At 48.6% G+C, this 16,036-nt stretch overlaps 1 protein-coding gene across 1 annotated transcript in view; it reads right to left on the bottom strand.

The window, feature by feature from the left end:
* Window positions 1–15,271, bottom strand: part of Rph3al (rabphilin 3A like (without C2 domains)) — a 138,282-nt gene extending 123,011 nt beyond the window's left edge. The window contains exon 1 of the mRNA XM_029546600.1: window positions 15,249–15,271. The gene's annotated coding sequence lies outside the window, so the exon portion shown is untranslated. The remainder of the gene's footprint in view (window positions 1–15,248) is intronic.
* Window positions 15,272–16,036: the final 765 nt, after the last annotated feature.

The following is a 16,036-nucleotide window of genomic DNA, read 5'->3' on the forward strand; positions in this document are numbered from 1 at the left end:
ACACACACACACACACACACACACACACTGCCTGCAGTTCTTCTGCTATGGGGCTGGGGAATGCTCTGCATCCTCACCCAGTCAAGACAGACCTTTTACTGCCTCTGCTTATATCTCAGAATAACAGGATCCAGGCAGACGACACACTTATGTATATATATTGAGTCAAGGAGGGCTGGAAGCAATTCAGGGGCTAAATGCTATGAAAAAGAATAAACAAGGATTAAAGAAAATGGGGACCAAGCCAAAGAGATGTCTCCAGAAATACCATAATTAAGCTGAAAAATCAAGTCTGACTCAGCACTCAGCTGCCCCAGAAACGAGGTGAGCACTAAGGCCATGCAATGCCACTTACAATCAGACAATGGTGGTTCTGCATGTGAACCCCATTCACAGTGATTCCAGGTGCAAAAGGACACCCCCAGGGCAAAGTGGGAAACTCTAATATGAACATAAGCCATCCCCATGGGCAGAGAACACTTCTGACTGTGTTGTATATGACTTCTCATGATGGCTATGCCAGTGCCATAAATAGCCAGTTTACAGATGAGGAAACTGGAGGAAACTATCACGGAGGGCCCCTGAGAATGGAAGCAATAGAATCAGGGTGAAATCTCCAGCCGGAGCCATCTTCCTGTGAGCTGCTTAGCTTAGCTATGCTCCCACTGGCCCACAGCCTCAGACCGGAGGACCAGGACTCCTCTGGTCCAGCCCTTCCCCTACAGAGGCTTAATTCTCTTCACTCCTAAAGATCTATCCTGAGATGGCCATTGCTGGCCTTGCCTATAGGTCAGAATCCTGTTACCATCTGGTGGCCCGCTGCCAACAGCCTGCAAGGATTCCCACCTGCCATGTTTTTTTAACTCGCTGCAACTTACAGCAAGTCTCTTCTTGACTTGCACACCCCAAGCAAGTTCCACTTCCAGCTGCGCCTTCTCCTGACTTATTTCCATGTGCTGTCTGTCTCCCAGGCCAAAGCCAGCACCCCAAGGGTCCCTGCTCCGAATCTATTAGATCTCACACCTGAGACTATCATACAGTGATCTTTCTTCAAGGCCACGGACTCCAAGAGCACGTCTCTAACTGTTCCCTGAGCCATATCACACTGGCCTAGGCTCTGGACATTAGGTCCTCAAAGTGCAGGGTCGGCGCACAGTTACATCCTAGCTGTCCCTGGCCTATTCTTCCTACCCTGACCTCTCAGTGATAGCTGGATGAGGACTTCCAAGTCCACAATGGCAGCTGCAATTTCCTCTGGAACCTTTAAATTCCCAGCTATTCCAATTTGCTAAAATATTAGTATTTCTGGATCTGTCTACCAATGGTGACTCACTTTCCCTTGACACCAGAACCTGAGGATGAAGTCAGGGAAGTCTAAGGCCAGCCCAGCCCACATGGCACTTCTGTACACAACCATAAAGGATGTTTCTATGGGGGCATCTCCTTGCCAGCAACTTAGAAACCATAGTAATATCCAGACATGGTAACAGATCCCTATAACTCCAGCACTAGGGAGGTTGAGGAAGAAGATAAATTTCAGATCAGCCTGGCTCACAACAAGATCCTGGCTCCCCAAAACAAAAGGGAAACCATCTATCATCATAGAACACTGGAACAGTTAAAACAAAGTGCTTTACATCCTTGGTTAGCAAACTGCTACCATAAAGCACTCAGTCCAAAGCTGTCTTCCACATGGACCATAGAAGGGACTTGGAAGTACCCACCATGTCCACAACCAGCAACAGCTCTAGCCAAGCAAGATGTTCACAGCAGAAACCTATTCAGTGGTACCTGAGAGACAGCTAGGATTGGGTAACGCTGAAATCTGAACCCCTAAGGTACATTGGGTCTTGGGGAGTGATCAGATTAATGATCCTATAAAAGATGCCCCAGGAGATAGGGAGACACTCAACTGGCAAAGTGCTTACCCCGAAAGCATAATAACCTGGATTTGGATCCCAAGCACCCATGAAAGAAAAGAGGAGAGTTGTGGAGCCCAACTATAATCCCACTGCTGGCAAATGCAGAGACAGGAGGATATCTGGGAGTTGTTGGCCAACAAGTCTAGCAAAATCAACAAGCTCCAGGTTCAGTGAGAGACCCCCATATCAAAACTAAGATGTTTAGGGAGTCTTTTGGGCAACCTAACCAACAACTCAAAAGGCAGCTTCTTATGCCTGGTATTGGGCTTTTTGTTAGATGGAAAGAACATTGTCAGCCAAGATGAGAAAATTCCATTTGAACTATATATGTCTACTTATACATAGAATTAGATATATTATAGGTTGTTTTTTTTTAAGTTAGATGGTTGATAGTATGATTCCTTACATCACCTATTGCTATCATCCTTGGCTATCCCTCAGAAGTGGATGCTAAATCCCTACTGTTGGAAATACCATGCAACTTCAGATACAGAGCTTGACTCATATGGATCACAACAACTCATGATATCTTCTAAGCGTGCGGCAGTGATACACGTACCTTGGTGGTAAGCAACAACTACAATTGGACTTAAGACCTGCTCAACAGGCTGGAGTGATGGCTCAGAGGTTAAGAGCACTGATTGCTTTTCCAGAGATCCTGAGTTTAGTTCCCAGCAACCCCATGGTGGCTCACAACCATCTGTAATGGGACCTGATGCCCTCTTCTGGTGTGCCTGAAGACAGTGACAGTGTATTCGGATATATAAAATAAATAAATAAGTCTTTAAAAAAAAAAAGACGTGCTTAACAACAAGCTCAATCATGCCTAGTACTGAGAACCTAGCTCAACCTCAAAGGGCTAGATAAGTCCTGGATCCTGGAGAAGAACCTACACCACTACTTTACTAAACCTAACTAGAGTCCAAACATTTAGTCCGTACATCCACAGGTAAGTGTAGTCTTCACTCGTCATCCAGGAAACTTCTTTTTGCAACAAAAGGAGTCCATTGTGGAAAACCACAACCAGTCAAAATGCTGAGTTGTGGATCCCAGTCCCAGTAGATCCAGCTACAGCACTCCCCCACCTAAGGTCAGGGAACGCTCTGGAAGATCTGGGGAATGGACCGTGGAACAACACGGCCAGCTGTGTGAGCTGCAAGACAACCCGGGCGGCTTACCACACAGGGGCTCGGGATAATTTCATATTCATCTCTGACCTTTCCTTTGCCAGTCTCACCCACGGTCCCTTGCTCTTGATCAAATACTCTCCCGGACCTTGACATTAACCAGGACAAGCACTGTGACAAGTCAGAAACCAGTTGAAATTGGGTCGTTCCCTGTCTCTAACCCGTGTGATTTGATGACATTAAAAAGAAAAGGAAGAAAGAAACCAGAAGAGAATTCATTTCCTTTTTCCTTTTAGAAGACGCTGCTCAGAGCCCAGCGATTTAGACAGGACCTTCTAGAGCACACAGTCCCCAGGAGAACTGCTTCTGCTGGAACCCTGGCTCTGACCCCTGACCCCAACCCCCCTCATCTGATATGCTGTCCATTAAGGAGAGAGAAGGGTGAATTTAGACTCCCAAAATGAACTGTGGGAAATGACATTCACTCCTGCACTTCTCCTTCTAAATTAAGCCAGTGTTCTTCATTAGCTTGCCACGGGGGACTGAGAGAAAATTGTTTTAAAACTTGAAACTGAATTTAAACTAAGTAAGGAAAAAAACGAAAAACAAAAAAACAAAACAACAAAAACCCCGCCAAGGCCAGATGTTTAAGGCAGTTTAAGCAGTTTGCCACTAACTTTTGGAATCCCTGGAGAAAGACTAAGATCAAACACAGGGGCTTGTACACACTGCATAAACATATCCACCAATCCATTCCTAGCTGGTTGCAAACCTTTCCAGCTAATTTTCTTTTTTTTTTTAAAGATTTCATTTTATTTGAATGCCTGTGTGAGCGTCTGTCCTGTGTATGTATGTGCAGGTGCCCATGGAGGAAAGAAGATGGTGTCAGGTCTCTGGAATTAGAGTTACAGGTGGCCTGGGAGCTGGGACAGGGTCTCTCTAGGTAGTCCTGACTGGCTGAAAAGTCATTGTGTGGACCAGGCTGTCTCTCAGAAATCCACCTGCCTCTGCCTCTCTAGTTCTGGATTAAAGGTGTGTACCACCATTCAAAGCCAGCTACCGGTTAACTCTTTTCTTCTTATTTAATTTTATGTGTATCAGTGTTTTGCCTCTGTGTCTGTATATGCACCCCATGTGTATATAATATCTGTAGAGGTCAGAAGAGGGTGTCAAATGGCCTGGAACTGAGTTACAAATAGTTGCAAGTCACCATGTGCTAGGAATTGAACCCAGGTCCTCTGCAACAGTAACTAACATCTGCCCTAACCACAGAACAATCTCTCTAGTCCTTCCAGTTAACTAATAAGTGATTGCCTCCTTGAGAGTTTAGCTAGTCAGCGCAAGAATACAGCTGTCTAAATAGTGTCGTCATGCCGGGCAGTGGTGGCGCACGCCTTTAATCCTAGCACTTGGGAGGCAGAGGCAGGTGGATTTCTGAGTTTGAGGCCAGCCTGGTCTACAGAGTGAGTTCCAGTATAGCCAGGGCTATGCAGAGAAACCCTGTCTCAAAAAAAAAAAAAAAACAAAAACAAAAAAACAAAACACAAAACAAACAAAAACCACACAGAGACTAAAAAAGATCATTTAAAACCCTTGGGTGTGGTATTAACCATTAGGCACTGATTTATAGTTGGTGCTTAGCAATGTGAGAAGCACAGTTCAACTAGTTGGTTCTAGTCATCGGAGTCATATGAATGAAGTGGGCTGGGCCTCAAACTGCAAAAGAACAGGACCAGAAACAAACACTGGATTTTATCTGATGTAGGCTCACTGAAGAATCCAACTATTTTATTCTTCAAAAGATGCTATTAAGATAGTGAAAAGCCACATCCCAGAGAAGATTTCACAACACAGAAGTAGGTGTTAGATTAGTGCCACCACAGGAATGCGTGAAGATCTCCTGTGAATCTGTGAGAATCGAAAGAGAGTAGGGAGAGGGTAAAGGAAAGTACAGGAGAGTAAATGAGGAAATGCAAGCAACCCATAAACACTGCCCCCTGTGAAACACTGCCCCCCGAAACACCACGACCCCATGAAAACCCATGTGCTGCCAGTATAAACCACAATAAGAGATCCGTGCACTCTAGCCAGGCAGCATAAATTCCAAGTGTGGATGACATGAGAAGGGGCAGTAGGCACTCTAGAAGGAACACACAGAGCTTCAGACTGATCTTCCACTCTTGGGGACAACAGCCCAGAGAAACTTGTACCTGGAAAGGTGCTGGCCCCAGGCCTAGGAAGATGTAAAATGCCCAGAGCCCATCTGCAAGTGTGAGGGACAAACAAGGTGGGCATTTTACTTACAGTCATAAAAAAGAAACTACAGCCACAGGCAAGAACAGAACACACACACACACATACACACACACACACATGCACACACACAGCAATGTGACTGGTAAGTGGAATATATCTGACTCTACTTACAAAAGCTCAAATGTGTGCAAAACCAAACTACATTAAAGCTATAAACCTATGTAGTTAAGCTGTAAAGAGCAGTTAATGATTATATATATTATTTCGGTCAGCATGTCGTCCCCTGGAGGCAGGGTGGATAGATCTGTTTAAGGAGAGGTATAAAATTGGTGTGTAAATGGGATACTACTCAGCTATTAAAAACAAGGACATCATGAATTTGGTAGGCAAATGGATGGAACTAGAAAATATCATCCTGTCTGAGGTAACCTAGACCCCAAAAGACATGCATGCATAGTGTGTACTCATAAGTGGATATTAGCCGTAAAGCATAGGATAACCACGTTACAATCCACAGACCCAAAGAAGCCAAATAACAAGGAGGGTCTAAGGGAGGATGCTCCAATCTTTCTCAGAAGGAGAAATAAAATAGACATCGGAGATGAATGGAGGAAGGGAAGCAGATAGGAGAGGGTAGGGGGATGGGAGCAGGGCAAGAGGGTCAGGTGTAGGGGGAGCAGAGGAGAGGGGACAAAAACTGGTGATGGGCAAGGTATGGGGGAGGCATCTCTAGGATATGCCAGAGACCTGGGGTATGGGGGCAGGGAGTCTATGGGGTGATTCCAGCTAGGATTCCTAGCAGTGGGGGATATGGACCCTTAAGTGGCTCCATATCCTGCAGGCAGACAGGATGCCCAGTAGAGGGATAAGAACAGCAACCCAGAGTTACACAGAAGAACTCTGTCTCAAAACAACAGCAGCAGCAGCAGCAACAACAACAACAACAACAACAACAACAACAACAGAACAGCAACCCAGAGTTACACAGAAGAACTCTGTTTCAAAACAACAGCAGCAGCAGCAACAACAACAAAAGAACAGCAACCCACCCACGAAACCTTCGACCCAAAATATGTCCTGCCTACAAGATGCTCCAAGAAAAAGATAGAGCAAAGACTGAGGGAATGGCCAACCAATGACTGGTTCAAATTGGGACCCATCCTATGGACAAAAAACAATACCTGACACTATTAATGAAGCTCTGTTATACTTTCAGATAGGATCCTAGCATAATTGTTCTCTGAGAGGCTCCACCCAGCAGTTGATGGAAATAGATGCAGAAACCCACAGCCAAGCATTAGATGGAACTTGGGGAGTTTTGTGAAAGAGTTGGTGGAAGGATTGAGGGACCCAGAGGGGATAGGACCTCCACAGAAAGACCAACAGAATCAACTAACCCGGACCCTTGGGGGTTCTTAGAAACTAAACCACCCACCAAAGACTGAGTGTAGGTCGGACCTAGTACCCCCCTCTCACACATATGTAGCAGATGTACAGCTTGGTCTTCATGTGGGTCCCCAACAACTGGAGTGAGGGCTACCCCTGAATCTGTTACCTAACTGTGGATCCCATTCCTCTAACTGGGCTGCCATGTCTTGCCTCAGTGGGAAAGGATGTGCCTAGTCTGCAGTGACCTGATCTACCTGGGTGGGGGGATACCAAGGGGAGACCTCCCCTTTCTCAGATGAGAAGGGGAGGAGGGAGGGAGGGAGAAAGAGGAAAAGGAGGAGGGGGAAGGAAGAGAGGAGGGGGGAGAGGAGGAAGGGAGATAGAGCAAGAAGAAGGGAGAAATGGAGGGAAGGAGGACTAGCTGGAGAAAAGCACTATATTCCTAGGAGCAACAAAAGCTATAAACACGAGGCTGGCAGGATGGCTCAGTGAGCCACCAAGCCTGAGTTGGATCCCTAGGACCCATATAATAGAAGGAGAGAATCACTTCCGCATTCACACACTAAATGAATACATACTTTTAAACTTGTCTTCAAAACACAAAACACCTAAGAGGAAATGTGCACCACCCCCTTTTAAAGGCAACCATGAAACTTAACTGAGCGCTCTGACAGGAGACAAAATAAAAAATGGAAACCACAAGGAAGACTATATCCCGGGCTGGAAAACTCCATCTATTTATTATTGCATAAATGCAGTCCCAAATGGAATGTTAATGATACGTGTAGAAAATGCAATGAAATGACCATAGACTTCATAAAGAGTAATGAAGACATAGGCAAGCATAACCAAGGAAATTAGGAACAAGGGCTTGCACGTCCAGACATTAACATAAAGTTATGGTGGAAATGTGAGCTAAGCAAGGCATGGCCGTGCATGTCTGAGATCCCAGCACAGGGGGTGGACCCAGGGGGATAAAGAGCTGAGAGCCAATAAAATAAAATAAAATAAAATAAAATAAAATCAAGGAATTGTATCCTCTGCTACACAGTGAATTCCAGGTCATCCTGGGCTACATAGTGAGGCCCTGCCTCAAAAAAAACAAAAACAAAAACAAAAACAAAAACAAAAGATAAAGTGACCAAGGAGGAAAAACAACAAATTAAGAGAAAAAAAAAAAACTGAAAACTTGGAATCTTGCATGTTTGTATACTGTAGCAGAGCTGGCAGTCTACATCCATCAGAAGAAGGAAGAAAGCACCCCTCAAATCTAGTAACTCTGGCTAGTGCACCTGAGAGCTGTGAGAGGGAGGGAGGGAGGGAGGGAGAAAGGGAGGAAGGGAGAGAACTCACAACATCTGCCTTTTATAATTGATTTTTTTCTAAAAAAAAAAAAAATTGTATATGTGAACACACTGTTGCTCTCTTCAGACACACCAGAAGAGAATGTCAGATCCCATTACAGATGGTTGTGAGCCACCATGTGGTTGCTAGGAATTGAACTCAGGACCTCTGGAAGAGCAGTCAGTGCTCTTAACCTCTGAGCCATCTCTACAACCCTTACTTGAATTTTCAATACTGTGGCTATCATGGCTCTGTCGTTCTGCTACCTTGACAGACTCTAGAATCATGATGGAGACAAGCCTTTGGGAACATCTGTGAAAGATTACCTTGACTGGGTAAACTGAGGTAAAAAGATCCTTCTTCACCTTGGGCAGTGCTGACATTCCTGGGGTGCATAAGAGAAAGCTAGCCGAGTACCAGCCGCCATCTTGTTACTTGCTTGCAAATGTCACATGACCAGCTGCTTCCTGCTCCCTCAGCCACCCCCTCCCTGTCAACTCAAGTCGTGAGACAATTAAGTCCTTCCTTCCTTAGGTTGCCTTGTAGGCATTTCGCTGAAGCAACTGGAAAAGTAATCGGTATAGAAAACCAGTACCAAAAGTTAAGGCCTCTAATAAAATCAAGGAAACATCTTACCTCCCATCCTAAACCAAAATAAATTCAGATAAGACTGGAGAGGAACGCAGAAAAGAATGGACAAGCTGAATTCCAGAAAGGATCCTGAACCCATGAGATCTTGCTGTGCGGGACAGGCAAGGCTTATGATAGGGTCTACACAGTGAGTTCTGGGCCATCCAGGGATATACGGTAAGACCCTGTCTCAAAAACAACAAACAAAATACAGAGCAGGATTACAGCTCTATGGTACAGCACTTGCCTAGCCTGGGAAGCCTATAGGCAATCCCTAGCACTACAAAAAGAGAAAAAAATTAAAATAGCTTATGCTTTGCTATGGTTTGAATGAAAATGGCCCCTATGGGGTCATAGGGAGTGACAGTATTGGGAGACATGGCCTTGTTGGAATGGGCGTGGCTTTGTTGGAGGAAGTGCGTCACTAGGGGTGGGGCTTGGGCATGGCTTTGTTGGAGGAGGTGTGTCACTAGGGGTGGGGCTTTGAGGTTTTAGAAGCTCAAGCCAGGCCTACTGGCTTACTCTTCCTGCTGCCTATAGGAAGAACTGGACATAGAACTCTCAGCTACCTCTCCAGCACCACATCTGCTTATGCTGCCATGATCCCCGCCATGACAATAATGGACTAAACCTCTGAATGGTCAACCTCCGAAAGGTAAGACAGCCCCAGTTAAATGTTTTTACTTCATAAGCGTTGCCATGGTCATGGTGTCTCTTCACAGCAATAGAAACTCTTAAGACATGCTCTTAAAATGGATAAACCTTTAAAAAAAATGGATGAACTTTGTAATACATATACCTCAGAGACTGACAATTACAGAGTACTTACCTGGCACGCCCAAGGTGCTGGGTTTGATTTATAACACCCCCCCCCACACACACACACACCTCATCCACAGTGATTACCCTTTCTAAGCCTCAGAACCCATGGATGTACAGCCCAGGTCCCTGTGAAATTTCTCCTTGGTTTCAGCCTGTACTGAACTCAAATGAGATGGGCTGTCCCATCACCGTGAGCACTCAAGCCAAATCGAACGGTCACCTTGTCAGGAAGGAGAGGACTCCTGAAGGATGCAGGAGGCTCTTTAACTCTGGGATGCTGCATCTTGGTGAAGCAGAGAATCCATTGTCAGTGACTCGGGACCAACAGAAGAGCAAGTCCCACAGAGCCTAGCATCAACTCAACTGCTCAGATGGGCCACGCCCAAAGACAAAACCACACCAACAAGTGAAGGAGGCAAAACCACTATTGACAAGACAGGGCACCAACTACAGCTCTCTTCCTTGACAGGCAAACACCAGCAGCTTCATGACTGTGCCACAATGGTCATGGGGACATGTGACTGACTGTCCAGGGTCTAGGGAGTACTTTTACATAAGGTGTCCACATGGTACCTGCAGTCTTACATAAGGCACTCGGGTATTTTTAGCAGCGTGGAAATGCAGTGTGAACAGAGGGGCGCTCTTGAAGCACAGCTGGGCTCTGCAGCCTGCCACAGGCCTTGCAATGCTCTTTTGCTGACAGCTCGCTCTGAGGACTGAGGTCTGAGCTCCTAGAACATCCAGATCCAGATCCTGCAATTCCTCCAGGAAGACCCAACCCCTGGCAACCAGCTGGTGTGGATATATGTACCCTCATCCGTTTGCCCCCGGCCCATCATGGTAAGAGGATGGGGGTAGGGTCCATGCCAAGTAGCCACCTCCTAGTTAAGTGATCTCCCCTATAGACAGAGCCAGTGCTATGCAAAGGGCACAAGCAGAGCTAAACCTGGCTCTCCCTGCACCCCATCCCCAAGCCAACTCCTTCTAGAACATGGAAGTCCACTCTCATGTCACCTCCCACGTGTCACCAAAAGCCAAGGTTGAAGGTGAAGTCGGTGAGGTGAAAGGTACGGTTCTTCTGGAAGAGTTGTGCTCTTACACCCTAGGGTTACACTCACTGAAGCCCTTTTTCTGCTTTATTTTATTGAAGTATACTATATATACAAAAAGGACACAAAAGTGAATCCTGGGCTTAGGGCATAGCTCGGTTGTTGAGTCTTTGTTTCCATGCATAAGACCCTGAGTTCTGTCCTCAGTAAGGGGGTGGGGAATTGATAAATTCTGACAGTATAAACACAATGCTTGACCAATCAAATTAAAAGAAGAAAAAAAAAAAAGTCTGATGAGTCCAAGGCAGGGGGATTGCTTGAACCTGAATTCAGGGTCAGCCTGGACTACATAGCAGGCCCTGTAGCTATCCTCCTGCCTCTGGGGTAGCTCTATACTAGCTCGTAGCTCGGTCTGATTTCTGCTTGTGTGACTCATGCAGCTGTTCACTGCTCATTCTCACCTGCAATGGCGTTCTAGTGTCTACATTTGCCCTGGTTTCCAAGGACTCTGAGTCCTTTCTGGTTTAATTGGTTATTTACCAATGTCAGTCTGAACCCTCTCAGAACATGCCTTTCCACGGTGAGGCACCGATACGGTGTTGAAAACGACTGCTCTACACCTTGAATCTTAGAGCAGCTGGTCTGTTCAGCCTCCCTGTTCACCATTTCAGTCTTAAATCATAGCCCTTCCATTGACCATACAGCAGCACAGAGTCTTAGCCACAAGGGCAGACATTCCAGGTACTTGCTGTGTGTTATCTGACAAATGCTTAACTTCTCAGGCATCAGTTTCTTACCTGCAAAATGGGAATAACGCTAATAGTTCTAACTTCCCTTGGCAGAGAATTAAATAAGGAAACTGCATCTGGGAGCACTTGGTCCATACTTCTTTCTTTTCCTTCTTTTTCTTTTCTTTTTTTGTTTAAAGTTTTTTTGACTTATGTATTTTTATATGCATTGATGTTTTGCATGTGTGTGTGGGGGGAGGGGTGCCACACCCTGGAACTGGATTTAAAGACAGTTGTGAGCTCCCATATGAGTGCTGGAAATTGAACCAGGGACCTCTGGAAGAGCATCCATTGCTCTTAACTGCTGAACCGTCTCTCCACCCCTACGTTTGACCCATATTAATAGCTTGTGATCACTGCCCATGGCATCTTTGCCTTCCTCACATGTCTGCCATGCCCTGTTCTGGGTGGTGTCCATGGACAAGGCCTATGGACAGCAGCTGAAGGAAACTGGCTTGCCCACCCCCGGAGTGCTTGCTGAACCTCTTTCCTGACAAGCATTTAAGACAGCAGAGCTTTTACCCATGGAGCACTGGATGTCACTCATAAATGTGACCTAAACCAGGGTCATCACCCTGGGGTCATGACTAATGGTGTGCCAGCTGCCTGGCGACCACCTGCTGGGACACAAACAGTACCCAGAAGTCACTGGTTTGAAGAAACAAAAGAATTTAATATCTACGCAAAAGGAAAGCAAAGCAGAATATTTCATTTCTTCAGGCAGCAAACACAGAAAAAGCCCCTCCGAGCACATAGTGCAGAGACCTAGGAGCAGGAGACTTGGGCCTCACATTACCGGTTGCTATGGTAACGGGATTTCACAGCAGGAACTCATTTTCCTCTGACAGTGGCCTGCAAGAGAAGGGAAGGGAGCCTCCTAAAGAAACTTATTTGAAGGCTCAAAAGGGGGACTGAAAGTGTCCCTCAGGGATGGGCACTTAGGGAACGCTGGAAGGGCAGACCTGAGGACCCCACCCCCACCCCTTCACCCCACAGAGCTCTTTACTCCACAGTTCTAAAGCCAGATAAGAAACAGCTTGTTTCCAGGGCCTCCCTGACTGATGTCACAACCTCTGGAGTCAAGGATCCCATTACCTATCTGTCTGATTAAGTCCTTTCCCTAGAATCCAGAAGAGTCCCATGCCACCAGTATGCCCTGCACACCAGGGCCAGATACTGAGGGGACACTGGAGATGTGGGACACATACACCTTCAGGTCAAACAACAAATCTTTGTATGTAATGACAGCTTGGAGCCCGCAGGACTGAATTCCACCTCAGCTCTGCCCACCCGCACACAAGCTGTGTGAGTCAGGCAGGTCCCTGGCCCTTTCTGAGCTTGCTTCCCAATGGGTAGAATGGAGGTGATAATCTTGATGTCTACCTCTCTGAGTACTTCAAGAACCTAAAAACCAGTGAAGGCCTGGACCCCTTGAAACACCGCCCAACTCAGGACACAGAATGCCAGCTCTTGGTTAAGAAGGCAACAGCTGAGAATGCTCAGCTTGGCATAGAACACAATGTAACCAAGCCATTCAGGAGCCCAGCTCGGCATAGAACACAATGTAACCAAGGCATCCAGGAGCCTAGAGGAGAAGGCCAGGAACCTGGAAGACTCCACAGCCCTCTGAAGGAGATCTAATTTGAGCTGGGCTCCAGGCATGGGATGGGAAGTTCTCAGAAACTTGGGGGCAGTTCATGGAACACCTCCAGGATGTGCAGTGCTAAGGATCCAGAGACACGGGGGGGGGGGGGGGTGTTATGGAGAGGCTACCATCAGGAAATGGCATGACAGCTGTGGCTAAGGATGCAGAGTTAGGAAAGAAAGGGGTCCGTGGAATTCTAGGCGGGAGGATCAAGCTTTCTTGGGCAACAGCACCCAAGTCAAGTAGTACAGTGAGGGACAAGGGTGACTGACCCTGAGGGGCAATAGAGAAGATTCAGGATTGGAAACCAGTGTGAACATAGCCCAGGACTGAAAGGCCGAGAACCCAGCAAAGGAGCTGACCCCGAAAGGCCTGAGGAAAACCTGAGACTCTAAGAATCCCTTAGGGGTCAATTATTTGATCAAGAGCCGCTCCTTCTAGAGGTGACATGTCAGATTGTATGCTGCAGCAGGAGTCTGTATTCTAGCCTACACTGTTCCAGGTCAGGGCCAGCCGGTCCCAGGGGGAGAGGCCAGACCCCTCAGAGGCAAATGTAGTCTGATAGAATGAGAAGGACTCCTGTCTGAGAGACCCGTCCAGACTCAGACTATCTTTGAGTGACTGTGGGGCACCCCAAAGAAAGCCTGGACCAGAGTAGACACGAGGTAGTGTGACCCAAGACCACTGTGTAAGAAGCCATGAACTGGGCCTGGAAAGCAGAAGCAAGAAAAGAGGAGCTGAAAAAGGAACAACTGGGGAAGAACAAAAGGGAGGGAGGTCTGGCTAGAAATAAAGCTGCAAAATAGACGCCTCCCTCCCCCCTGCGCAGGACCCTACCCCCTCCGCGATGGGTAGGGAGTGGGTATAGGAGGGAGGGAGGCTCGCCCGAAAGCCAGTTAGCAGCTTCTGTTGCGTGGCAGGACAGCAGTCTGGGCTGCAGGGTTAGGGAGGAGGCCAGCAGCAGGTGCAGAACACTTGTGGGAAGTGTGATGGTGAGAACAAAGCTTACAGTTCACCCCACGGCTCTGCTTTTTTTCAGTTGGGAGCCAACTGGCCGTCAGAGGCAGCGATGGAAGGCGCGATCTCTCCGGGTGGGGGACGAGACAGAACCTGAACTAAAAGGGGCTGGCTTCTCCAAGAGGCTTTCGCCTTGCTCTGGGGCCTCAGGGATGCCCCTTTTCCTCCCCTGCCCTCTGCTGCGGCGAGGATCAAAGCCTGCCGGCTGCACAACCCGACTGACAGCGACCTTTCACCTGGATCCCACTGGCTCAAGTCTCACTGAGATCGGGTTTCCACTTTCAGCATCCCCACCTTTCTCCCAAGGGAACCGCTAAGGTTTATCAGACACACAGGTGGAAAATCAGGTCGCTCTGCCCTGCTCCACCTCGGAGTTCTCAGACGGCCGGAGACTCCTGGGAGCAGGCAGGGAGGGTCGCCATCCTGAGCTCCCGGCGGCGCCCCGAGTGGATGGAAACACTTCCCTAAACCTGTGAGACGGCGGGGAGGGGCCTTCCAGGGGCAGACCCGGCTGACTCGGAGGACACCCTCCACCCTGCACCCGCACACCCAAGGGCTCCACGTGCTTTCGGGTTCCCACTCCAAAACTCCAGGCAGCCCGTTTGAGCCGAGCGCCCAGGACCAAAGACACCCCCCACACAAACGCCAGTCACCAAAAACATTGGATCCCGCCCACCCGACCCCGGCCGGGCACTGAGGGACCGCGACGCCGGCCACCACCTGCAGGCCCCTCCCGCCACCCGCGCGCGCTCGCTGGGCTCTGCACTTGTTGACTCACTCGCGGGCGCGCTCGCCCCAGCGCCGCCTGCTGTCCGCACCTCCCGCGCCCCTCCCCCACCTGCCGCCCGCGCCCCGCGCCACTCTGCGCCGGGGACACACCCGGGACCGCGCGAGGTACACCCTCCGCTCCGGGCTGTGGGCTAAATCCCGGAGTAAGAGCGCGCCGGCGGAGCGATCCGCGGCGCTGTCCCGGGACAGCTCTCCTGCAGCCCGGAGTCTCCGGCAACGAAGAGAGAGAAAGAGAGAGAGGGCAGGCAAACCCAGGAGGGCAGCTGGGCGCCAGGCCCTGCCCGCGCCCCAACGGTGCTCAGGAACGGTCCCCACCCCAGGTTCCAACATCTACAGGAACTGAGCCCTAGCTCCGGGACCATCGCGTGCACGCGCTCTGACCCCCATCTTGGAGTCAAACACACACACACACCAGGTCCCCGAGAGACTGGGCCCCAGAAAGGGGGTGGCCCCACTTAAGCTACACTTACCTGGGGCTTCGCCCCGGCCAGGCGCGCTCCCTGGCTGCCCTCTGGCGGCCACCTCAGGTACCTGGCGCGCGCCCCGCCCCGGTCCGCCCCTCTCTGACCTGGGACCTGTTCCTGCCAGCTGAAGAGCTCTGGCCTGAGGCCATCTGATAGGCGCCATCCCCTCTTTAGATGACTCTTCTTGGCACGGAGTGGATCTCGAGGGCTCCTTTTAGTTACAGATAACGAACAGCTCTGTCTTTTCTTTAAGGAGCTTCAAGCCTCTTCTAGCAACCCCAGGAGGCAAAAGATAGGGTTTCTGGAAACCTAACACTAGCTGGTGCTCAATGTTGTGTCTATGGAATAAATGACTGGAGGAGGCGAATGGATGCTACAATCTGCAAAGAAAGCAGACGCCCAGGGTCTAAGCTCTTGTCTGCTTTGTCTTGACTCTGCCAGTTCAAAATGAATCAAGTTGCATTCATTTCCAGCCGCTGTAAGCCTGAATGGTGCAGATGCATCCAAGTGGAGTGGAGACATCTCTCCAGCCCCTTAGACTAAACGTTTAAGAAGGAAAAAAAAAAAAAAATCCTGAGATGGCCTTAGACATCAGTAGCCAGGTGAAAAGCCTGGGACTCCTGGTTGTCGTATTAACTCAGCAGCCCCGATTAGTCCCTAGGTCATATCGACGTTCATCTGGACTCTGAGCTTCCCCTATGGGAAATGTGATCTTGTGTGAATCTGTGCGACCTGCCAGGGAACTTCCTGTAGTACAGAGATGTTGCCTAGCTGCCCTAGCCACTAGGAACAAG

This window comes from Mus pahari, chromosome 14 (assembly GCF_900095145.1).
Source record: "Mus pahari chromosome 14, PAHARI_EIJ_v1.1, whole genome shotgun sequence".
Taxonomy (NCBI): Eukaryota; Metazoa; Chordata; class Mammalia; order Rodentia; family Muridae; genus Mus; species Mus pahari.